The following is a 20,261-nucleotide window of genomic DNA, read 5'->3' on the forward strand; positions in this document are numbered from 1 at the left end:
ATCAAGACCATCCCCAAGAAATAGAAATGCAAAAAAGCAAAATGGCTGTCTGAGGAGGCCTTACAAATAGCTGTGAAAAGATGGGAAGGAAAAGCAAAGGAGTAAAGGACAGATATCCTCATTTGAATGCAGAGTTCCAAACAATAGCAAAGAGAGATCAGAAAGCCTTCCTCAGCGATCAGTGCAAAGAGATAGAGGAAAACAATAGAATGGGAAAGACGAGCGATCTCTTCAAGAAAATTAGAGATACCAAGGGAACATTTCATGCAAAGATGGGCTCAATAAAGGACAGAAATAGTAGGGACCTAACAGAAGCAGAGGATACTAAGAGGTGGCAAGAATACACAGAACTGTCCAAAAAAGATCTTCACGACCCAGGTAATCACGATGGTGTGATCACTCACCTAGAGCCAGGCATCCTGGAATGTCAAGTCAAGTGGGCCTTCGGAAGCATCACTACGAACAAAGCTAGTGGAGGTGATGGAATTCCAGTTGAGCTATTTCAAATCCTAAAAGATGACGCTGTGAAAGTGCAGCACTCGATATGCCAGCAAATATGGAACTCTCAGCAGTGGCCACAGGACCAGAAAAGGTCAGTTTTCATTCCAATCCCAAAGAAAGACAAAGGCAAAGAATGCTCAAACTACCGCACAATTGCACTCATCTCACACTCCAGTTCACTTCAGTTCAGTTCAGTCACTCAGTCGCATCCGACTCTGCAACCCCATGAATCGCAGCACGCCAGGCCTCTCTGTCCATCACCAACTCCCGGAGTTCACTCAAACTCATGTTCATCGAGTCGGTGATGCCATCCAGCCATCTCATCCTCTGTCGTCCCCTTCCCCTCCAGCCCCCAATCCCTCCCAGCATCAGAGTCTTTTCCAATGAGTCAACTCTTCGCATGAGGTGGCCAAAATATTGGAGTTTCAGCTTCAGCATCAGTCCCTCCATTGAACACCCGGGACTGATCTCCTTTAGGATGGGCTGGTTGCATCTCCTTGCAGTCCAAGGGACTCTCAAGAGTCTTCTCCAACACCACAGTTCAAAAGCTTCAATTCTTCAGCGCTCAGCTTTCTTCACAGTCCAACTCTCACATCCATACATGACCACTGGGAAAACCATAGCCTTGAATAGACGGACCTTTGTTGGCAAAGTAATATTTCTGCTTTTGAATATGCTATCTAGGTTAGTCATAACTTTCCTTCCACGGAGTAAGCGTTTTTTAATTTCATGGCTGCAGTCACCATCTGCAGTGATTTTGGAGCCCAGAAAAATAAAGTCTGACACTGTTTCCACCATGTCCCCATCTCTCTGCCATGAAGTGATGGGACCGGATGCCATGATCTTTGTTTTCCGAATGTTGAGCTTTAAGCCAACTTTTTCACTCTCCTCTTTTACTTTCATCAAGAGGCTTTTTAGTTCTTCTTCACTTTTCTGCCATAAGGGTGGTGTCATCTGCATATCTGAGGTTATTGCTATTTCTCCCGGCAATCTTGATTGCAGCTTGTACTTCTTCCAGCCCAACGATTCTCATGATGTACTCTGCATAGAAGTTAAATAAGCAGGGTGACAATATACAGCCTTGACGTACTCCTTTTCCTATTTGGAACCAGTCTGTTGTTCCATGTCCAGTTCTAACTGTTGCTTCCTGACCTGCATACAGATTTCTCAAGAGGCAGGTCAGGTGGTCTGGTATTCCCATCTCTTTGAGAATTTTCCACAGTTTATTGTGGTCGACACAGTCAAAGGCGTTGGCATCGTCAATAAAGCAGAAATAGATGTTTTTCTGGAACTGTCTTGCTTTTTCCATGATCCAGCGGATGTTGGCAATTAAGTAATGCTTAAAATTCTCCAAGCCAGGCTTCAGCAATACGTGGAAAGAGAACTTCCACATGTTCAAGCTGGTTTTAGACAAGGCAGAAGAACCAGAGATCAAATGGCCAACATCCGCTGGATCATGGAAAATGCAAGAGAGTTCCAGCAAAACATCTATTTCTGCTTTATTGACTATGCTAAAGCCTTTGGCTGTGTGGATCACAATAAACTGTGGAAAATTCTGAAAGGGATGGGAATACCAGACCACCTCACCTTCCGCTTGAGAAACCTGTATGCAGGTCAGGAAGAACTAGACATGGAACAACAGACTGGTTCCAAATAGGAAAAGGAGTATGTCAAGGCTGTATATTGTTACCCTGCTTATTTAACTTCTATGCAGAGTACATCATGAGAAACGCTGGGCTGGAAGAAGCACAAGCTGCAATCAAGATTGCCGGGAGAAATATCAATAACCTCAGATATGCAGATGACACCACCCTTATGGCAGAACGTGAAGAAGAATTAAAGAGCCTCTTGATGAACGTGAAAGAGGAGAGTGCAAAAGTTGGCTTAAAGGTCAACATGTAGAAAACAAAGATCATGGCATCCGGTCCCATCACTTCATGGCAGAGAGATGGGGACACAGTGGAAACAGTGGCTGACTTTATTTTTGGGGGCTCCAGAATCACTACAGATAGTGATTGCTGCCATGAAATTAAAAGATGCTTACTCCTTGGAAGGAAAGTTATGACCAACCTAGACAGCATATTAAAAAGCAGAGACATTACTTTGCTAACAAAGGTCCGTCTAGTGAAGGCTGTGGTTTTTCCAGTGGTCATGTATAGATGTGAGAGTTGGCCTCTAAAGAAAGCTGAGCGCTGAAGAATTGATGCTTTTGAACTGTGGTGTTGGAGAAGACTCTTGAGAGTCCCTTGGACTGCAAGGAGATGCAACCAGTCCATTCTAACGGAGATCAGTCCTAGGTGTTGATTGGACGGACTGATGTTGAAGTTGAAACTCCAATACTTTGGCCACCTGATGCGAAGAGCTGACTCATTGGAAAAGACCCTGGTGCTGGGACAGATTGAGGGCAGGAGGAGAAGGGATCGGCAAAGGATGAGATGGTTGGATGACATCATTGACTCGATCGACATGGATTTGGGTAGACTCTGGGAGTTGGTGATGGGCAGCGAGGCCTGGCGTGCTGCGGTGCATGGGATCACGAAGAGTTGGACATGACTGAGCTACTGAACTGAACTGATATGCCTCTTAATTTATAGTTTCTCCTTCCGTTTCCCATCTTCCTTTTTTCTCGTAACACACTTGCCCCGCAGATTGTCTCAGACTTCATTTTGCTGTTTGCATCCCTGTGATGCTTTTGACCATGTTCCTCTGTCTGTTTTTGTTTTGAAAGAATAGTTCCAAGGCCCTGTAATATCTGCTTGTTACTCTGTATAATTTTAGCAGCCGTCGATCTTTCCCTAGGTCTAGAATTTTATTAGGGGTTTGTAAAATGGTGATACTCTGTCATTCTTCGTTTCTCAGCTAGAATACTTTATAAACAGAAACTTCCTCATTTTGATTATTGGACTGTTGAGTTACTCTTGTGTTCAGTTTATATAAAAAAGACAGTAAATATGCAGCTGTTCTCCTTTGTTAGTTTTTAGGATAATAAATTGATTCATAAGAATCTTTCAAAAGTGACTAATGAGATCTTTCTCCTTTCAAATATCATCATTCTCCTTTCAAGTATCATTATGAAGTCATGGATTTTTATCATATTTTATGGGTTTCAGTCCATTGCTGTTATTATTTTGTTGTGGCTCAGTCTGTTCTGCTTTTGGCAGTGAGCACCTCTTCAAGATAGCTCCTAAGTGTTTTTGATACTACCCTAGTGGTTTCTGATTGCTTCCTTGCTTTCTGGTATGATCCAACCTCATTTCATAAAATTCTGCCTCAGAACTTGAATTATCAGTTTCTTTTGTGAGCGCTGGTTCCTTTGAGTTGGAAGGAATTGTCACGGACGTTTACAGACTGCTCTCTGGGTGCTATGCTTATTGATCCTAGGTTAGGAATTTATAGGTCTCTTCAAAGATGGAGCTAGGAAATACTTTTTTAAAAAAAGAAAGTTCAGCATGAGTTTATACTGATAACTTGTAATGAAATATTATTGGAGAGTTTTTATTTAAAATTTTAGAATTTTTGTTTCTTCTCATACCGAAACCTTATGATATACAGACATGACATAATTTCAGCATAATATCAGTATCATTACTGAAAGCACTGTAAGGTTTCTTTGTATTTCTTATGTCCTTAGGATGCATTTCACCAAGGATGTGCAGTCAGATTGCTGTGTTTCAGAGTTAAGCACTCCTCTGTTTGGTTTAACTCAATATACAGTGTAGGTTTGTTTTTCATTTTGATTTTGAGGAACGACTTAAAAATTTTTTTTGTTTAAATTTATTTTATAATCATGTTTAAAAACTTGAGATCTATGACAAGGTACATTGAGAGGAGTCTAGTTTCTGGACTGTGTTTGTGCCTAGTCACTCATTTGTGTCTGACTCTTTGAGACCCACTGGACTGGAGCCTGTTAGGCTCCTGTGTCCGTGGGGATTCTGCAGGCAAGAATACTGGAGTGGGTAGTCATGCCCTCCTTCAGGGGATCTTCCCAACCCAGGGATTGAACTCAGGTCTCCCGAATTTCAGGCAAATTATTTACCATCTGAGCCACCAGGGAAGGCCATGAATACTGGAGTGGATAGCCTATCCTTTCTCCAAGGGATCTTCCCGACCCAGGAATTGAACCCGAGTCTGCAGCTGGATTCTTTACCAGCTGAATCCTAACCTTATTCTTTCCTTCCCTTGGGGGTAGTTGGTTTTTTTTAAAGCTTTTTGTTTATCCTTCCATTAAAAGTTATAGTAATTGTAGAAAATGTCTATATAATATCTGTGTATAGCTATATATTCTTCCACGCTCTTTTGGTATAGTGTCATACTGTTTGTTTTCTCTACCTTGTTTTTTTTTTACTTAACAATATATCCTGGCTATTTCATAGTAGCACTTATAGATAATATTCCTCAGAATTTTTTTTTAATTGTGGCAAAATATACATGTTGCACTAGTGGTAAAGCAACTGCCTGCCAATGCAGGAGATGTGGGTTCGAGCCTAGGGTCGGGGAGATCCCCTCGAGGGAGGGCATGGCTTCCCAATCCAGTATTCTTGCCTGGAGAATCCAATGGACAGTGGAGTGTGACAGGCTACAATCCATAGTGTTGCAAAGAGTTGGACATGACTGAAGTGACTTAGCATGCATGTACACAAAATATATATAACATAAAATTTACCATTTGAATCTTTTCTTGTGTGTTTTTTGGCATGCCATACAGTTTGTGGGATCTTAATTCTTCAGCCAGGGATTCAACCCAGTCCCCGGCAGTGAAAGTTCAGAGTCCTAACCGTGAAACCACCAAGGAATTCCCCCATTCCAGTCATTTTTAAGTGTGCAGTTCAGTGGCATTAAGTACAGTCACCTTGGTATGTCATTACCACTATCCTTTACTTTTTCAGCTTCTGAAACTGAAACACTGTACCTATTAAACACTAATTCCCTGTTCTCCCCTCCCCTCAACCTTTGGCAACCACCATTCTACTTTTTTTCTTTCTCTCTGAATTTGACTACTCCAGTACCTCATCTAAGTGAAATCATAAAATATTTGTCCTTTTGTGATTGGCTTATTTCACTTTGTCCAGTGTCCTCAAGATTCATGCACGTCGTAACAAGTGTCAGAATTTCCTTCCTTTTTAAGACTGAATAATATTTCATTGCATATTTATGCCCAACGTTTAGTTTAATCATTCATGCATCAGACACTTGAGTTCCTTCCACTTTTTGGCTATTACGAATATAGCTGCTGTGAATACAGATGTATAAATATTTGTTCCAGACATTGCTTTAAATTTTTTTTTGGTTATTCTCAGAAGTGAAATTTTAGGATAGCATGATAATTCTGTTTAATTTTGTGAGGACCCTCCGAACTGTTTTGTATAGCAGCTGCTCCATTCTACATTTTTGCTAGCGATGCACAAGGGTTCCAGTATCTCTGTATCCTCACCAACACTAGTTATTTTCTGGGTTTTTGTTTTGGAATAATAGCCATTGTATTGGGTACGAACTCGTCCTCATTTTTTAGTTCAGGTCCTACTGCAGGACATTTGCTTTTGAAAGCAGAACTTGCTATTGAGGTCCTTATTCATCTTTGTAGGGCCAGCAGGTAACATAGTACCTAACACATCAGATCAGATCAGATCAGATCAGTCGCTCAGTCGTGTGCGACTTTTTGCGACCCCATGAATCGCAGCACACCAGGCCTCCCTGTCCATCACCAACTCCCGGAGTTCACTCAGACTCATGTCCATCGAATCAGTGATGCCATCCAGCCATCTCATCCTCTGTCATCCCCTTCTCCTCCTGCCCCCAATCCCTCCCAGCATCAGAGTCTTTTCCAATGAGTCAGCTCTTCGCATGAGGTGGCCAAAGTACTGGAGTTTCAGCTTTAGCATCATTCCTTCCAAAGAAATCCCAGGGCTGATCTCTTTTAGGCAGGCAGGATAGGGAGCTCTGAACTATCATGGAAACAAGCCACAAATATGTTCCCTCAGATATCCACACATTATTTCCTCTTAAATGGCAAAATGTGCATTGACTCCTATACTTGCAACAAAGTAAATGATTTTTGGTATTAAAAAAAAACAAAAAACTCTTTCTGTGCTAAAAAAAAAAAAAAAAAAATGAAATCCCAGGGCTGATCTCCTTTAGAATGGACTGGTTGGATCTCCTTGTAGTCCAAGGGACTCTGAAGAATCTTCTCCAACACCACAGTTCAAAAGCATCAATTCTTCAGCACTCAGCTTTCTTCACAGTCCAGCTCTCACATCCATACATGACCACAGGAAAAACCATAGCCTTGACTGGATGAACCTTTGTTGGTAAAGTAATGTCTCTGCTTTTGAATATGCTATCTAGGTTGGTCATAACTTTCCTTCTAAGGAGTAAGTGTCTTTTAATTTCATGGCTGCAGTCATCATCTGCAGTGATTTTGGAGCCCAGAAAAATAAAGTCTGACACTGTTTCCCCATCTATTTCCCATGAAGTGTTGGGACCGGATGCCATGATCTTCGTTTTCTGAATGTTGAGCTTTAAGCCAACTTTTTCACTCTCCTCTTTCACTCTCATCAAGAGGCTTTTGAGTTCCTCTTCACTTTCTGCCATAAGGGTGGTGTCATCTGCATATCTGAGGTTATTGATATTTCTCCCGGCAATCTTGATTCCAGCTTGTGTTTCCAGTCCAGCGTTTCTCATGATGTACTCTGCATATAAGTTAACTAAATGGGGTGACAATATACAGCCTTGACGTACTCCTTTTCGTATTTGGAACCAGTCATAGGTAACTGCTAAGTAAATGTTTGAGTGAGTTAATGAACTTCATAAACTGTGAATTCCAGAAGAGGTGGTGGTAGTCGTGTAGAGGTTGTAGAGCTGTACCCAAGCACATGATCTCCTGGAATTGTAAGTAGCTGTGGGTTTGTTGGGGTTAGTAATGGTAGTCCTGACAGGAGTACCAGAGATACCACTTTTCTGTGAACACCAGTGTTTTACTTGGGCACCCCCCCCCCTTTTTTTTTTTTTTTGGAGCGAGGAGAGGTCAAAGTGACTTGAAGCTTTCGACAGTATGTGTTTATACTTGTAAGTAGTATAGTAAAGTAAAGGACTAAAACATACCCGCTTTGTTATCTCTAGACCTCTCATTCTCTTTCTGCCTAAATAATCATCTTATCTCCATCTTTGCCTGTCAAATTCTAATGGTTATACTTGATGGATCCCTCCAGGCTTCTCTGTCAGTGGGATTTCCCAGGCAAGAACACGGGAGTGGCTTTGCCATTTCCTCCTCCAGGGACTCTCTGTGACCCAGGGATTGAACCAGAGTCTCCTGCTTGGCAGGTGGATTCTTTACTACTGAGCCACCAGGGAAGCCAAATCTGATACATTAATTAATAGGAAATAAATAGGAAGAGATCATAAAATACTATATATGGTATCATCCTGTTTTTGTTGAAGAAAAGAAGTGTATTCATGTTCATGTAGTGTAAGTGATCTGGAAAGATTTTTGTCAAGACCAACAGTGATTGTTCTTGAATTAGCACAGTTTATTGTGTTTTCTGTGGTTTTCATTTACTGTTTGTGTTTTCTGGTTTTTTTGTAAGAAACACATTGTCTTTTTAAAATAGTAATATTAGTACAGAAACTTTATTTTTAAAAATCCCAGCTGTCCTTTTTTGTCTAGCTCCCAGTTGCAGTGTCTAAGACTTAGTAACTTTTATTAAATATGTTTTTATCTGAATGACTGAAACTTAAGGAAGAACTTGGTAAATGCCATAAATAGGCATATAGTGCTGCGAGGATTCAAAGAGAAAAGGATCATGTGTGGAAAGGATCAGTTGCAGATGATGTTTGACTTGACCTTGAAAGACAGAGTTTTCTGTTGTTTTGTTTTTAAGAGGATACTGTAATTTAATACCCCTTAGTACCCCTGATTAACATTTTGTGGATAGGCATTTGAGGAAATGAAATTTGTTTGATTGTATTTATTCTTTAAGCTCATGGCTTATATTTTTAGGATACGTGCATTACCCAGCAGACTGACTTATTATCTTCTATTTGGGTTAGTATTATTACGGTGGTTTTCCCTAAGCAAACAACAGCCTGGTGAAGTGGATTGAAGAGCCTATTGTGTGATAGGGGAACCAGCCAGGAATTAGGAAACTTCTAAATCGAAAAGTGTGGAAAATACACAAGTAGTGGAGAATTAATTGCATTTAGTGATTTCTGACTTTAAGGAGAAATAAGCTTTTAAAATTTTAATTGATTATCTTGCATTTTAGATCACTTTAAAAGAATGCCTTAAAATGCTTATTTTAAAGTATTAATTGTGATGAATTTGGTTTGTAAAGTTTTATCTTTTGAGTCAGACTATAATTCACAACCATTCATGATACTTGACATGTTAAAAGTACTTCCTGAAGCAAAGTCAGATTTTATGGGCTGCTGCAGGAGCTCCCCTTTGACTTAAGATAAATATACTCCTGTGATAAAGTCATATTTCTGCAAACTAGGTCACTGAACTAATATTGGAAAGTATTTAATATGCTGTCATAAGACATTAACAAAATAAATTTGTAAAAGAAAAGCAAATCTGTGGGACTAGAGGTATTTTACAAACGTAGAATTTTTTATATATTCTATATAAAGTAATTCTTAAAGTTTTAGACCTTTTCTCTTTAGAATTTTATTCGTACAAAAACGTTTTCAACGGTCTTATTTTACGTCACTTAAAATTATTCTAAAAAATTGTTTAAAATAATTTCTTACTCTAATTTGGATCTAAAATAGAATGAATACCATTTTTGAATTTTCAAGGCCATTCCACATTTGGTTTCGCATTTAGTAAATTTAGTCATAATATTCCCAAACCCAGTAGGATACAGTTTCTGTGGTTCTCAGACCCTTTGTAGAGTGACAAAGATTGGAATTCTGAATCTCACGAGTCAAATTTTGGCCTTTGACTCTGTCCCCCTTTCACACTCCTTGCTAAGCTTGGAATGGAAATTTCAAAGAAGAAAGAGAATAGGAGCACAAAGGCTTGGTTGATTTGAACTTGAACAAAAAATAGAAGGTTCCCTGTCTTGCACCTTTGTTGAAGAAACCAGAAATTTAATATTAGAAAGTTATTTTTCAGTTTGTAAACTTCATATACCCTGGTCTTAATTTAGTGAAGAAAAGTGCTGCTGCTTAGGGGAGTACTCAGTAAGACTCTTCTAAAAACTTTATCAGCTGAAGATTCTTTTTTCCTCCTTTATAGAGCTTTGATAGTCTGTGTTCCTTATATATATTCTCAACTTGGCAGTATGCTGGCTAACATTTAATTTTTACTTTGATGAAGTTAAAATTTGTTAAGAGTTATAATCAGGGCAGTTTGCTTATTTGAAAAATATTAATGTTTTTTGTTTTGACATAATTCTGTTGAGGTATGATTTGTATACAGTTAACTGTACCCATTGAACAGCGTTCAGCTTGAGTTTTGACAGAAGTGTGTATCTGTGACACCATCATCACTATCAAGATATCATACATTTCCATCACCTCAAAAGCTTCCTAGGGATCTTCCCTGTGGCTCAGACACTAAAGAATCTGCCTGCAATGCAGGAGACCCAGGTTCGATTCCTGGATTGGGAAGATCCTCTGGAGAAGGGAATGGCAATCCACTCCAGTATTGTTGCGTGGAGAATCCCACGGACAGAGGAGCCTGGTGGGCCACAGTCCGTGGGGTCACACAGAGTCCAACACAACTGAGCGACTAACACTGCTGCTGCTAGGTCGCTTCAGTCATGTCCGACTCTGCGACCCCATGGGCGGCAGCCCACCAGGCTTCCCCGTCCCTGGGATTCTCCAGGCAACTAACACTACTACGCTGCAAAAGCTTCCCTGTGCCCGTTGTAGTCCACCCCTCTGAGTTGACTCCCTGCGGAAGCAACCACTGATCTGCTTTCTGTCACTGTGGATGAGTGTGTTCATTTTCTAGAGTTTTATATGAATGTACATATAGCATCTACTTTTTTATGTCTGGTTCCTTTCACCCAGAATTGTGATTTAGATTTTAATGCATGTTTTATTTTGCTTTTTAAAAACACCATTCCAGTTGACAATTGACTTTTTCACTTGGTAGTTGAGCACAGGGAATTGAGCAGGGTTCCTGGTGCCCATCAAATAGGCCTTCTGCAGCTTTATTAATTTGTAACTCGTTCCTAATCTGTTTTTAAGCTGTCATTTACTAGGAGCTGTATCCTATTTTATATATTCTTCTTTGTATATGTTGTTGTTGTTGTTCGGTCGCTAAGTTGTGTCCGACTCTTTGCAACCCCATGGACTGCAGCATGCCAGGCTTCCCTGTCCTTCACCATCTCCTGGAATTTGCTCAAACTCATCTCCATTGAGTCTGTGATGCCATCCAGTCATCTCATCCTCTGTCATCTCCTTCTCCTCCTGCCCTCAGTCTTTCCCAGCATCAGGGTCTTTTCTAGTGAGTCGGCTCTTCACATCAGGTGGCCAAAGTATTGGAGCTTCAGCATCAGTCCTTGCAGTGAATATTCAGGGTTGATTCCCTTTAGGATTGACTGGACTGGTTTGATCTCCTTAATACTTCTATATATATTAACACCATTTTATAGAGGAAAAGCTGAAATTTAGAGAGGTTACAGAGAACAAACTGGTTAATAAGCTCAAGGGCTCTGGACAAGAATGCCAAGGTTTAACTCTTGGGACTGTCTTTGTAGCTATGTGATCTTTGGCGAGCTACTTAGCTTTCTGTGTCTTCTTTTCTTCACATTTATTTTCAAGTGGTATGACTAATGATAGTACCTGCCTTATGGGATTGTTGAGAAGATTAAGTTAGGTGTGTGAAGCACTTACAGCGCTGCCCAGCCTGTAGTGAGTGTCCATCAATGCTAGCTGAGCCACAGCACAAGAGACTTACAGCTAGTGAGTGACAGAAGCGTACACTTAAAGCCTTATACTCAGTGCAAACAGCACAAAATGGTGATTCAAGTCAGTTTTATAATTCATGATGGGGCTCACAAATGCAGGTTTTACTAACATGGTAACATATCAATATCAGATTAGTTGGTATTGTGTAGTTGAGGACTAAGCAAGTTTGAGACTTACTTAGGGCATACATATGCTTGTATGTGTGATGTCTATACATACATCAGCATGTGAATATAATGCATTTTTAAGCTTTGATTTTTTTTTTTTTTTTTTTTTTTTTTGGTGGCACTGGGTCTTTGTTGCTGTGCACAGTCTTTCTCTAGTTGTGGTTTAAGAGCTTCTCCGTTGCAGGGGCTGCTCTTGTTTCAGGGCACAGGCTCGAAAGTGCATAGGCTTCAGTAGTCATGGAGCGTGGGCTCAATAGTTGCAACTTGCAGGCTCCAGAGCTCGGGCTCACTAGTTGTGGCCCACTGGCTCAGTTGCCCTGTGGCATGTGGGATCTTCCCAGACCAGGGATTGAACTGGTGTCCCTTGCATTACAAGGTGGATTCTTAACCACTGGACCACCAGGGACTCCCTAAACTTTAAAATAGTTATAGACTCACAGGGAGAAGGCAATGGCAACCCACTCCAGTACTCTTGCCTGGAAAATCCCATGGATGGAGGAGCCTGGTAGGCTGCAGGCCATGGGCTGGCTAAGAGTCAGACACGACTGAGCGACTTCACTTTCACTTTTCACTTTCATGCATTGGAGAAGGAAATGGCAACCCACTCCAGTGTTCTTGCCTGGAGAATCCCAGGGACAGGGGAGTCTGGTGAGCTGCCATCTATGGGGGTCGCACAGGGTCGGACACGACTGAAGCAACTTAGCAACAGCAGCAGCTCAGGAAATGAAAGGCGGGTAGAAATTCTATATACTGTAGCTAGTTTCACTGGGGGCGGGGGGCTGGGGAACTGTGTCTTGCTCTCTTATGTAGCCATTAGTATCAAAACTGGGACCTTGGACTTCCCTAGTGGTCAAGTGGTTAAGAATCCTCCTGCCAGTTTGATACTGGGGGCACCAGTTTGATCCCTGATCCAGGAAGATCCCACATGCTTCGGGACAGCTAAGCCCAGGTACCATAACTACTGAAGCCTCTATTCCCTAGAGTCTGTGTTCTGCCACAAGAGAAGCCGCTGCAATGAGAAGCCCGCACACCGCAACTAGAGAGTAGCCCCCACTCACTGCAGCTGGAGAAAGCCTGCACTCAGCAGTGAAGACCCAGCACAGCCAAATAAATAAATAAAAAGTTTTAAAGGCACAGGTGATCTTAAAAAAAAAAAAAAAAAAAAAAGGAAAGTTATCATAGGTATACGCTTTAGCCCTTTATCATATTTCACCCGTTTTTACATGTACTCATTTTTGTGTCTGTATATGCACATGTCCATGTATTTTTATTGTCTTTGCATTTGTATCACATGTATAAGGTCATGTAGCCATCACTTTGGTTAAGATACTGTGGAAATTCCCTGGCAGTCCAGTGGTTAGGATTCTGTGCTTCCACTGCAGGGGGCACGAGTTCAGATCCCTGGTTGGGGAACTGAGATCCCACAAGACGCCCAGCGTGGCAAAAAGAAAACAAAACACCAAAACGATACAGAACTGTTTTTATCACCACATCTTTCTTGTGCTTCCTTTCTCCCTACCACTCTTTCCTGTTCCCAGGCAACCACTAATTTGTTCTCTGTCCCTCTAATTTTGTCAAGAATGTTGTATAAATAGATTCATACAGTGTATAATCTTTTGAGATTGACTTTTTTCGTTTAGCATAATACCTTGAGACCCATCCAAGTTGCTTCATGTACCAGTAGTGACTGTTTTTAATTGCTGAGTAGTATTCCGTTACAGAGATGTTTTGCAGTTTGTTTAATCATCCACTGAAGGATACTGAGTTGTTTCCAGCTTTTTGCTATTGCAAATAAAGCTGCTCTGAACATTCATGTACAGGTTTCTGTGCAGACATAAATTTTCCTTTCATGTAAATAAATGCCCAGGAGTGTGATTGCTGGGTTGCAGGATAAGCATGTATTTGAATTTTTAAGAAACTACTCAGCTATTTTCCATAGAAGTTCTACCATTTTACATTCTACCAGCAGTGTATGAGAGACGTATGTTCTCAGCATTCTTACCGCCATTTGGTATTTTCACTATGTTTTATTCAGCTTTTCTCAGATGATGTGATTGATACCTTACATGATTTCAATTTGCATTTCCCTTACGACTAATAGTATTGAACATCTTCATGTGCCATTCATGTATCTTCTTTGATAAAATGTCTGTTCATGTCTATTGTTCACTTTCAGTTGAATTGCTTTTTACTTTTGAGCTTTGAGAGTTCTTTATAGATTCTAGATACAAATCCTTTGTTGGAAATATAGTTTGTAAATAGTTTATTCCAGTCTATAGCTTGCTTTTTCAGCCTTTTAAGAAAGTCTAGGAGACTAGAAGTCTTAAATTTTAACACTGTCCAGTTTACCAAGTGTTTTTCCTTTTAGGGACTGCATTTTTGGTGTCGTTTCTAAGAATTCTTCAGTGGGTCTGCAAATTCTCTGAAGTTTTATAGCTTTATGTCTCACATTTAAATCTATGATCAATTTTGAGTTAATTTGTAAAAGTGAGTTTCGTTTTTTTGCCTGTGAATATCCACTAGCTTAAGCACCATTTGTTGGAAAGGCTATCTATCCTTCCACCATTGAACTGCTTTTGCTTCTTCCTCAGAAATCAGTTATCTGTCCTTGTATAGATTTATATTTGGGTTCTCTATTCTGTCTTGTTGATCTTTGTGCCTCTTTCACCACCACTACCACAGTGTCTTGATTTTTGGGGCGCCAAAGAATTGATGCTTTTGAACTGTGCTGTTGGAGAAGACTCTTGAGAGTCCCTTGGACTGCAAGGAGATGCAACCAGTCCATTCTAAAGGAGATCAGTCCTGGGTGTTCTTTGGAAGGAATGATGCTAAAGCTGTAACTCCAATACTTTGGCCACCTCATGCGAAGAGTTGACTCATTGGAAAAGACTCTGAGGCTGGGAGGGATTGGGGGGCAGGAGGAGATGGGGACCACAGAGGATGAGACGGTTGGATGGCATCAGCAACTCAATGGACATGAGTTTGAGTAAACTCTGGGAGTTGCTGATGGAAGGGATACCTGGCTTGCTGCAGTCCACGGGGTCTCAAAGAGTTGGACATGACTGAGCAGCTAAACTGAACTGAATATTAAGTAATCTGGACTTCGTAGAATTTGTTCGGATTAGTTCTCTGCTGTTTTCTGGAAGAGATTGTGTAGAATTGGTATTCCTTTAAAATTGTTAGATTTTACCAATGAAAGCATCGGGCCTGAACATCTTTGTTCAGGAGATTTTAAACTACAAATTCAATTTGTTGAATAGTTACAGGACTGTTCATATTATCAGTTTCATCTTGGGTGAGTTTGGGCAGTCTGACTTCTGAGGAATTGGTCTACTTCATCTAAATTGTCTGGTTTATATGCATAGAGTTGTTTGTAATAGTGCTTAGGTATTTTTAACATTTTTATTGGAAAGTGAAAGTTAGTTTTGGTTGTGCTGGGTTTCCATTGCTGCGTGCAGTCTTTCCCTAGTTGCAGAGTGTGGGGGCTACTCTTGGTTTTAGGCTTTTCATTGTGGTGGCTTCTCTTGTTGCAGAGCCTGGGCTGCAGAGTGTGTGGGCTTCAGTAGTTGTGGCACATGGGCATGTCACTCTGAAGCATGAGGGAATTTCCTGGACCAGGGATCGAACCCATGTCCCCTGCATTGGCAGGCAGATTCTTAACCACAGGGCCACTAGGGAAGTCCTTCCTTATTATATTTTTAATGTCGGTACAGTCTCTAGTGATACCCTCTTTTTCATTCTTGATATTGGTTAAGTTGTGTTTCTCTGTCGTTTTAAATGATTTGTACTAGAACCTTATCAATTGTACTAAAGTTTTCAAAGAACCCGCTCTGGGGTTGTGTGATTTTTTAAAAAAATTGATTTTCTGATTTCAGTGTCATTGACTTCTCTTCTTTATTATTTCCTTTCCTTTGCTTGCTTTTGCTTTATTTTGCTCTTTATGGTTATTATGAATAACACTGCTCTGTTATGAACAGTCATATGCACATTTTTGCTTCAGTTCAGGTCAGTCGCTCAGCCGTGTCCGACTCTCTGCGACCCCATGGACTGTAGCATGCCAGGCCTCCCTGTCCATCACCAACTGCCAGAGCTTGCTGAAACTTCTGTCCATTTAGTCGGTGATGCCATCCAACCATCTCATCCTCTGGCGTCCCCTTCTCCTCCCGTCTTCATTCTTTCCCAGCATCAAGGTCTTTCCCAGTGAGTCAGTTCTTCCCATCAGGTGGCCACAGTATTGGAGTTTCAGCTTCAGCATCAGTCCTTCCAATGAATATTCAGGACTGATTTCCTTTATGATGGAGTGGTTTGATCTCCTTGCTGTCCAAGGGACTCTCCAGAGTCTTCTTCAACACCACAGTTCAAAAGCCTCAATTCTTTGGCACTCAGCTTTCTTTATAGTTCAATTCTCACATCCATACATGACTACTGGAAAAACTACAGCTTTGATGAGACGGACCTTTGTTGGTAAGTAATGTCTCTGCTTTTTAATAAGCCGTCTAAGATGATCATAACTTTTCTTCCAAGGAGCAAGTGTCTTTTAATATCATGGTTGCAGTCAGCATCTGCAGTGATTTTGGAGGCCCCCAAAATAGTCTGTCACTGTTTCCATTGTTTTCCTGTCTATTTGCTATGAAGTGGTGGGACTGGATGCGGTGATCTTAGTTTTCTGAATGTTGAGTTGTAAGCCAACTTTTTCACTCTCCTCTTTCACTTTTCATCCAGAGGCTCTTCGGTCCTGCTTTGCTTTCTGCCATAAGGGTCGTGTCATCTGCACGTCTGAGGTTATTGATATTTCTCCCAGCAATCTTGATTCCGGCTTGTGTTTTGTCCAGTCTGGCATTTCACATGATGTACTCTGCATAGAAGTTAAATAAGCAGGATTATTTTTGCTTAGACATGATTTAAAATTATTTGGGGTATATTCCTAGGAGTGGAATTCTGGATCATGTGGCAGTTTTATGTTTAACTGCTTGAATAGTCACCATAGTGGTTGCCTCATTTTACATTCCTATCAGCAAATTTTTTTTTGTACCTAGTCCAGCAATCTTACTCTCTTATGTCGTCGATAGTTCATTTATATATAATGCGATTGGTGATGTATTTGGGTTAATATCTGCCATCTTATTCTTCGATTTCAGTTTTTCCAAACTGTTTTTCTTTTTCTCTCTCCTGTCTTGACTTCTTTTGTATTATTGTATTTCTCTCTCTGATTACCTAGTTAGTTGTGCATTCTTTTATTGCTTACCCCAGAAATTATGATATGTACTCTTGACTTACAGTATTCTAATACAAATAATAACTATGATCACTCCCCCATTAGTGTTCCTCTGACCCCTGTCTTTATCATTTTATTATTACACGTAATTATTTTGTATTTTATATGTCTCTTAAGGCATTCTTTTTTGTTTTTACAGAGAATATTCATTTCTGTTTTCCCACATCTTCCTATTTATTTAGGGGCTTCTAAGAGGCTCAAAGCATTTCATGAAAGAGTTACACATTTCAAAGTTTGTTGATATTTCTAGAAAGCCATTCACATGTAACATATTCATTAAAAACATGGGGTTTACAGTCCCATCTGTAACACTTTGAGTCTCAGTTTCCTCATGTAAATATAGGGAATAATATGTTCAATACAGTAATATCTACCTCATAGGTGGCTGTGAAGATTAAATGAGAAAATCAAGTTAAGCCTCTTACTTGAATGCCATACACAAAGAAACATTTCATTATTCTGTTGTGGCAAGTACATAATTCCTGAGGTTTAAAAAAGAATTGTTCTTATATTCTGTATTAGAATCATCATTTTGTCTTTTAAACATTGATTTTCAAAAGAACATGTTTCCTTTCCTAAAGTTTCCCCCTTCATTTTTTTCTCTTTCATCCATCTAATCCAGTTATCTATGTCCCAAGGAATTTTGATACTAGAACCTGTGTTTCAATAATAGAAATGTGTTACCGTAATAGAAGCAGCTTAGCCAAGACTGTCAGTTCACCTTAGAGCCATTTGTAGAATTAAAAAAAAAATTATTTGTGTAGAAAACAAACAACCCATTATTTCTATTTTCAGCCACAGAAGGCAGCCCATCTGTTGTTTATCTAATCTTGATTCAGAAACATACAAAAATAGAACAATAACATCATATCTAACTCATAATTTTAGTTTCATTTTCTGATAACAGTGTTTCCCCTTCACCAGACAATAACAGAAGGACCTGACAGAGGAGCACAGAACTAGAGAAACACTGTTTATGTGTTTAAAAGACAAACTAGAGAAGCATTGTTTATGAAAGGACCATAAGGAAATGGGTATGTTTTGCTCTTGCAACATTAATGACAGCAAGTAATTCTCTATAAATAGATAGTATATACTACTAATCTTTTTTTTTCCTGCTACTAATCTTTAAAGTTGGGAAGTATCCTGCCTGTGACTTCCTAGCACCAAACTGATTTTTCCTCAAAATTGTTCAGTGCCTGTAATAGAGGGAAAGAGGGAGAGTTACTGAAAAAATATTCAAAGTCTCTTATAGGAAAATATTTTGAAATATATTTTAGAAGTATAGACTATTAAATGTATTTTAAAAGTATTCATCCTCTTATGTACAGGCTGTAAAATGCTATCAAGGGGCACTTTTGGATAAATACTTTAAAATATACGAGTCATTTTGGCCTGTGTGAAACAGACTAAATAGCCTAAGCCATGAGTTCCGTTTTAGTCTTAATTCAGATCAACCGGTGGTGGTGGTGGTGGTGGTGGTGGTCATTCGTTAAGTCGTGTCCAACTCTTTGTGACCCATGAACTGCAGCACGCCAGGCTTCCCTGTCCTTCACCATCAAAGAGCCCTGTCTTCGTCTTTTGGGGCTACTGTTGTAAATCCCGTAGACTAGCTGATAAACAACAGAAAGTTGTTTCTTGTAGTCCTGGAGGCTGGGGAGTCCCAAGATCACCAGCAGGTGCCACGTCTGGTGAGTCATGTTTCCTGGTTCCTAGATGCCTGCTGCTTCTCCCTGTCCTCGCAGCACGGGAGCCCATTCCTTCCTGGCCTGACCCCTCCCAGAGTGCCTGCCTCCTAGGATCATCACCACGTGCGGGGTGAAGTTTGAGGGCCCATAAACTGTCAGCCCATTGCAGTCCCTAAGTATACTCTGCATTACTTCCGTCTTTTGAAATAATTCGAGCTTTCCTAATAGCCCAATACATGTTCTTTTTGTTTTATGTTCGTTGGGCTCTTGAAAATAATATGTATCAGTGGGAATGCAGTGTTCCGTGTGTATCAGTTACATCAGGTTTGTCACTCATGTAATTCAGATTCCAGTAGCCACCTTGAATAAAAGCAGAAGTAGGTGAAATTACCTGTAAATATTTTATTTTAACACACCCCAAATATTATCATTTCAGTGTGTAATCAACATGATAAAACCTAATGAAATATTTCACATTCTTTTTTTCATGCTAAGTCTTTAAAATCCAGTGTGTGTTTCAGGCTTGCAGCGCATCTCACTGTAGAGCAGCCACATTTCAGGTACTTCATGGCTGCAGGTGACTACGTACCAGGGAGCCCAGTTCCACGAGAGATGTGTCTTTAACATCTCCCACTGGGATTATGAACTCGACTGTTTCTCCTTTTCTATTTCTGTCAGTTTTTATGTATTGATATTTTGAGGTTATGTTATTAGGTACATTCAAGTTTAGAATCCTCATCTTCTTGCTAGACTGAACTTGTATCAGTATGAGATGTTCTTTTTTATCGCTAGTAATGCTTCTTTCTTTAGACACTATTTGACAGTGATATTGCCACGTCAGTTTTCTATCCGTGTTAGCCTGGGTATCTTTTACTTTCACCTGTCTAAAAGACCCTCCATCTTAACATGTACCTCTGAATAGTGTATAGTTTTCACTGGAATCAGTTTGAGTATTGGCTCTGTTTATAATGTTGATATTCAGTGTGTAGACACCATGTTGCTGTGTGTTTTCTGTTTGTCCCACCTAGTCTGTGTTCTTTGCTCTTGCCTTCTTTTAGAAGTATGAAGTGTTTTCTGTAGTTCTGTGCTCCTCTGTCAGGTTGTTGGGTGTACATTCGCAGACACAGCGTGTGTTTTACATTCAAGTCTAACTTAGTACTCTTACTGCCTCCCTGACACGACTGTTTCCTCCTTGTCACTGTCACACTTTAAACTGTTAGATATATTTTTGGCGTTAACATCATTGTTTTGTAGAGTTAGTATTTACCCTCACAGTTACCTCATTGTTGGTCTTTACTTGTTTTTTATATTTCCATCAGAGACTACTTTTCTTTTTCCCAAAGCACTGCCTGAATATTTTTTTTTAGTTCCTGTGTGTGGGTGATGAGTTGTCTCATTTCCATTTGCCCTAAAAGTCTCTATTTTGCTTTCACTTTCGAAGAGAGTTTTTGTTGGATATAGAATTCCAGGTTGGTGGTTATTTGTTTTTCAGCAGTTTACAGATGCCAGTCCATTATCTTCTGACTCCCTTGCTCTTGGAAAGTCAGCTCTCAGTGTTGTTGTGCCGTTAAAAGCCACACCCTTTTTCCTCTGAGCGCTTGAACATTTTCTTCTTGCCTTAGGCACCCGCAGAGCTGCTGAAACCAATGTGTGGTTTTCATTTTTGACTCAATGGTCTGATTCTTGAACCAGCTCTTGCCACTGTCCCTGTCA

This window comes from Bubalus kerabau, chromosome 20 (assembly GCF_029407905.1).
Source record: "Bubalus kerabau isolate K-KA32 ecotype Philippines breed swamp buffalo chromosome 20, PCC_UOA_SB_1v2, whole genome shotgun sequence".
Classification (NCBI taxonomy): Eukaryota; Metazoa; Chordata; class Mammalia; order Artiodactyla; family Bovidae; genus Bubalus; species Bubalus kerabau.